Source organism: Cynoglossus semilaevis, chromosome 2 (assembly GCF_000523025.1).
Source record: "Cynoglossus semilaevis isolate Cse_v1.0 chromosome 2, Cse_v1.0, whole genome shotgun sequence".
Classification (NCBI taxonomy): Eukaryota; Metazoa; Chordata; class Actinopteri; order Pleuronectiformes; family Cynoglossidae; genus Cynoglossus; species Cynoglossus semilaevis.
Genome location: NC_024308.1, coordinates 13,691,697 through 13,697,696, shown reverse-complemented (window position 1 = coordinate 13,697,696; position 6,000 = coordinate 13,691,697). Strand labels below are relative to the sequence as shown.

General features: G+C 41.0%; 2 protein-coding genes across 2 annotated transcripts in view; one reads left to right on the top strand and one right to left on the bottom strand.

Moving 5' to 3' along the window:
* LOC103399890 (1-phosphatidylinositol 4,5-bisphosphate phosphodiesterase gamma-1-like) overlaps positions 1-6,000 on the bottom strand; it is a 784,699-nt gene that overhangs the window by 382,914 nt on the left and 395,785 nt on the right.
* Positions 1-6,000, top strand: part of LOC103399888 (BMP/retinoic acid-inducible neural-specific protein 3-like) — a 48,967-nt gene that overhangs the window by 2,005 nt on the left and 40,962 nt on the right. The window lies entirely within an intron of this gene.

Below are 6,000 nucleotides of genomic sequence, written 5' to 3'. Positions count from 1 at the left end.
GGAGTGTGGAGAGGGGGGGGGGGGTGCAGTGCATGGTCTGGGGTGTACAGCTGTGTGTGTAGTATCTGATATATATAAATAAATAAATTAAAAAAATCAAGAGCCGTGTGTCTGGTAGAATCCAGGACAGGATGTCTGTAGAAACAGGATCTTCACATTAGCACTGACAACAGATCACTCTTTAAACCATTCATTCATGCAGATTAGTGCTGTAGGTGGGATGTCTTTGGAAAAGAATACTTTTGTTTTCCTATATACAAATGAAAGATGTGCAGGCATCCTGTGGTAGTGGGCACGCAGGAGACAGATGGTCTGAGGCTGAGATAAACCCACGGATTGTTGAATACCAGTGGAAACTCAGAGAAGATTCTGCAGGAAGGTCTGAGCCGAAGCAGCGGGACGTAACAGATATCTGACTGAGCCAGCTGATGTGTGACAGCGGGTAGACAGGATGTTTCAGAAGTGTGTGGCGTGAAGAGGAGTGGGTTTGAGCTAAGACGCAGCAGGGTGAAAGCTGGCTATGATGACGGCAGTCTTCTCTTCAGAGCTGGATTTCAGGAAACAAACTCCCACATGAACACTGAGATGGTTTACATCAGGCAGAAACACTGTTAAAGTTGTTTTTATTTTCACACCCAAAATGGCAATTACACAGCTGGGAACTTAAATGAGAGTTAGATTCTAACACAGGTTTCATTTCACAGTGTTATAGCACGGAGAAACTCACTGTTAGTGAATTTGTCTTCATTTTATGAGCATCTCAGCAACAACTATCAGACCAAACTCTTGGAGGCAGTGGCCCACATCAACACCACATTGTGGGCTGAATCCTTCTTTTTACAAGCATTTCTTTAATATCAGTTTGTGTGTGTGTACTTGTTGTAGGCATCTGCGTTATTTCAGACAAACGTGTCCCAGACTGCGGTCTGTTTGTGACAGAGGGTGTATTATGCCGTCCGTGGATGTGGATGTGTTTCGCGGGCTTCGTGCCAGCTCCGTGTTTAGATATTCTGTTGCTCTCGGAGCGTCCACAGCTGTGCAGTGCAGGAGCCCATGCCAGCCAACGCAAGTTTGACTGACAGTGGCATTTAGTAGCCGACAGGAGCGACAATAGCAGGCAGAGGCAGAGAGTGCAGCAGTATGGGCTCCTGCTCATCCATCACTTCCTGCATCACTGGCTCTCTTTTGGCCCCTTTATTTCCCGTTCTGTGAAGCATCTGAACCTCTCTGCTGTCTCCAATTTCTATTTTACTAGTCATTCCTGTTTTAACTGCACTCTGGCCACTGCATGCATATCTAATAAATGGTTTTTATTTGAAGAAAATTGTACCTTTTGAAAAACTTTTCTTTCTGCAGAACTTGCATTGACCACTGAAGTTAGAAGCACAAACCTGACAATTTATTCTGCTTTTCCTCAGAGTACGTTGACCTTGCTGTTTTCTCTAAAGAAAACTAAAAAAAAAAACAAAAAAAAAAAAAACTTGATAATTAGAAATAAATCCATTAGAGTCTCAGATTATGAGGCAACATTTTAATCAGCATTTTGAATCAAGGACTGACAGGGATTATTTGTCATTTTTGGGAGAGCATTAACGTGGATTCGTTCACTTCATTTGTAAGAAGTTGCTCTGGAATATATTCATTTTTGATTTATTGTCCACCTGGATCTGTCTTTTGTGAAAACAATCTGCGTTTTGTTCTGTTTTTTGTTTGTTTGTTTGGTTTTTGGTTGTTTTTTGGATTAGTAAAAGATTAGAACCTGCTGCCAACGCTGAATCTGAATCTCGATCTGCGTCTGTAAAAATCTGGAATGGATTTGATTTTTCATATTTGGTTTTTCACACGTATAAGAAAAAGTTTGGAAACAAGATTGATTTTTAATGAATTATTAGGTAAAACAAGGTTAAACAGGAACATCAGGTCCTCACCTCTCACTCTCCCTCTCTCCCTCAGTCTGTCTCTATCATATTCCTTCTTCTGTCTCTCACTTTCACACTCCATATCCATCCTGCCGCTCCACCCTCACCCCTTCCTCCCCCCTCGAATGATCTCAAACCAATTGCTCTGCTTCACCCATAAATATTCTCCAGAGCTCAGTCGGCCTCTGCTGTCAGGGGGCAGGAGGGGAGTCAGGCGTGAGAGCAGTAGGGCAAGGGGGCTGCAGGGGGAAGAAAAGCGAACGAGTTTTTATCACCCCCTGTTGGTTAGGTTGTGCACTGGAATGCACCTCTGGCAGTCTTTCTTAAAAACAAAAAATATTCTGTTAAAAATGTAAATAAACAGAACAAGCTTTTTCGTGCACAACACAGGAGGAGGAGGTTGGCTGTTGTCAAGGTCTCGTTAATTGATTCTGACAATATCAAAAGCAGGGGTGTAAAATTTTGAGGCAAAGGCAAACGGTTTCCTAATGTTTATTAATTATAAACAAAATAATAAAAATAAAAACATCGACTTTGTCCACCAGGTAATTAGCACGTGTTTGAGGACAGCTCTTACTTTTCTTTCTGAGAGCGTGGATTCAAATTGGACACATTTTTTCTGACACATCATCAGCTGGACGTGAAGTTGATGGGAAAAAAAGGATTCATTTAATCATTTTAAAAGCCAACGCTGCCTCGAAAGCAAAGAAAAGCCCTCGGTGCTCGTCTCCCTTTGTGTAGTGGAGCCATATCTGGAGACAGTAGCATATTAGTCAAAATGTCAGCTCCTCCTTTCTTCTCCTCCACGGACCATAACTTTTACATCACGCCTCATCTCCCATGTTTTCTCCCCTATTTTCTCTCCGTCGCCCTGCCGGCTCTACTATCGACTCCATTTGTTACCGGAGCTCGTCTCCTGTAATTATGGCGCGATTAGTGTTTCAATTACACACAAACATGTTTTCGGAGACATCGGGGTGGAGAGGATCGACATCACCATATAGTACCTGCGCGGCACTGTGCAATCATGTGATTTGATTTGAAAGAAAGCCGAGTGTCTTTTCGTGCCTCGTTTGTCTCCAGTTTATGGCCCTGTTGTTGTTTCTGAAATACTTTGATGGAGGAGAGCATTTAAAAAAGGTTATGAAATGGGAAGTAATGAACGGGTACACAACGATGTGAAGGATGAAGGGAGAAGACGAAGGCATTAAGGACGATGTCACGGTGCTTTGCAACAGAACAATACCGTAAGACGACACCTTTGAGAGTACTATAGCAGCACATTACAAATCCAATATGCATGGCTCATTTCACAGTACTTTGAGGTTTTTTTGTTGTTGTGTTTTTCACCTTGTTGTAGCATAACAACACCAACATGTATTTTCAATAACAATATTTGCCAGAACAATATTGACTTTCACTGACTGTCGGTGTTTGCACTTGTTTGTGGACATGAGTGCCGGCAGACTGACAGGACGGTGATTGGCAGATGTGTTGATACAACAATGGACCTGACTGTTCAATGAACAAATGCACATACAGTATCATTACACAAGATCAAGTCTAAAAAGAAATGTATGAAATTGAGCTATAAACAGGGGTTAAGGACCTCAAGATCGTTGTAGTTTCTTGATGCCCAGAGGAAGAAAGGTGTCAACAAAGGCTGCACTCTGCAGAGTGACCATTTACAAACACTTCCCACAATTCTTCAACCTTAAGTGAATTTATTCTCCCGTCTCATGACGACTCTACCACTAGTTATTCTCAGTTGACGTGTGATGAAAGATGAGGTCTACAGTCCCCCTCAGGGTCACATGGAGACCAGAACACAGTAACCCTGACATTGAAATTCAATTTTGGACAGTTGGATCACAATATGTTCATAGAAAAGATGCAAAATCCAGACTGCAGCTCAAACACTAGGATGTGACCTTCCTCCAGGACAACAACACCAACCATTATATCACAACAGACCCCTTGACCTTTACCTTAGGGAGGTCAAATTGGTTAGAAAGGTAGGGAACAGGATCATTGATCACTCGGTCAATTGGATTCACCATTCTTTGTTTATTCTATTGGATATGTAATGAGTCATATCAGTGACATCGCTATGTCAATGGACCATAACCTGCCCCTTATATTGAATGTAAAGGACCCTGCGGTCACCTGTAACTTTTACTAATCAGTACCGAACCATGACCAGGTATTTGAACCTTGATCATATCTGTTAGTCATTTTAATAATCTAGTAATGATGATAGAATATTTTTATTAATTATGGATATTTTTGGTAGGTTTCAAGTACTTTTGGAAATATTCGTACAGTGGCAAAGAATATGTTCTTTGGGTTAATTGTGTTTGTGTATGTGTTGGAGCAACGATCCAAACTGAATTTTCTACCAAAACAAGTCTAAACAAGTCAAGTCTAAAAACAGAAACAGAATCAAACTTAATTCTGGATTCCCCACAGAGTTAAGCTGGTCATTTGGAATTGGTATTTGACAAGTGCAGAACAAATGTTATTAGAATCAGAGCCCAACTACCGTTCCTTCCCAATTAAATCTTCACAAGACAGGTTTTAGTGCCAAATGTCCACAGTTGACAGGCGGAGGAGTTCATTTTCACAAACTGCTTTCATTTTATGTTTTGCTTAAAAAACTTCCTGCAGAGCGAGGCTTCATTTTGCCTTCAGACTTATTTCCAATACTACACTTTGCTCTCAGTGTAGTACTTGGCTTGTTTTCCACTAATGGACACAGAACTGAAACCATTTAACACCAAGTATCTGAGATCATTGACTCTTCTTTTAACTATTAAGTAGTGTCCGGGGAAAAAAGGCCAATATTTCTCTGCCTCTAACAATGACCAAAGACTAATACTTTCAGGTTCTGTTTACAGAAGTAGATCTACAAACTGTGAGCAGAAAGAAATTCAGCTGTTTGCATGTGAATGAAGCCAATTCAAAAAGCTTAAGTTTCAGTGCCGTTCATTCACACACTTCCACAAAACTTTGCTCTTTTTATGGAAAGTTTTCATCCACTGGGGCAAAGTCAGTCACATGTGGAGGTATTTTTTGACAGTCAGCTGGTACAGTTCACAGGTACAGTACAACAGACCTAATTTATTAACTAGGTTTGTCAATTTGAAGTCAAGTAACTGCTGTCCATTTCTCATGTTTAGATTTTGCTGTGATTTTGTTTATTCACAAAGTGTGAATTAACAAAACAGGACAAGACAAAAACTACCAGGCATGGACTGCAGCAAGGCATGGAATTCTCTTCTTAACATAAATAACAAGGAAACACCGGTCAGGTCACACACAAACAGCTACAGAACACAACAGCACAATAATTCCACAAAGACAGCATGAGTGAGGGAGGTATATATACCCAGGGCACCAGGTGATACGAGTGAGACTAATCACAGAGACACAGGTGAGTGTGACGACACTAACTCCACCCAGCAGACAAGACTGGAAAGGGAAACAGAAAGCCCAAACAAATTATTCATAATTAATCCAGATAAATCAACACATTTTTGTATGTTCCTGGAACAGAAAGAGCAATTAATCCAGATAAATCAACAGATTTTTGTATGTTCCTGGAACAGAAAGACAAACAGTTGGCAAATGATTGTGTTTCACACATGTGTTAATTTGAGACTCATTCAAATGATCAAATAATAATGAGAAAACATCCAAAATGTCTATATCTGCTCCATAGAGTTGGTGATTGAAGTCATTACGGTGCATCTTGACAATTTTTGGTGGAACAAGTCAAGAGTTGCAACTTTCAAAACTAAGATTAAAGAACCTTCCCTTTTTTTTCATGCGTGTCTGTAAGACGAGTGTTTCTCACGTCCTGCACTCAGAGGTTGAACATGTCTGGAGGACAGAAGCGAAGCAGCTGCCTCCTACTCTTCCACCCCCAGATCACCACCAGCAACAGCAGTGACGAGGTCTTCATCCAGAGTTGAGCTTATGTCTTCTGACAAGTGTTTGATGGGGGAGTTATCAGGGTCAGAAGTCCATGGATGTTGCTTTTCCACAAAAAAAAAAAAAAAAATAATGCTCTGCAGGCAGC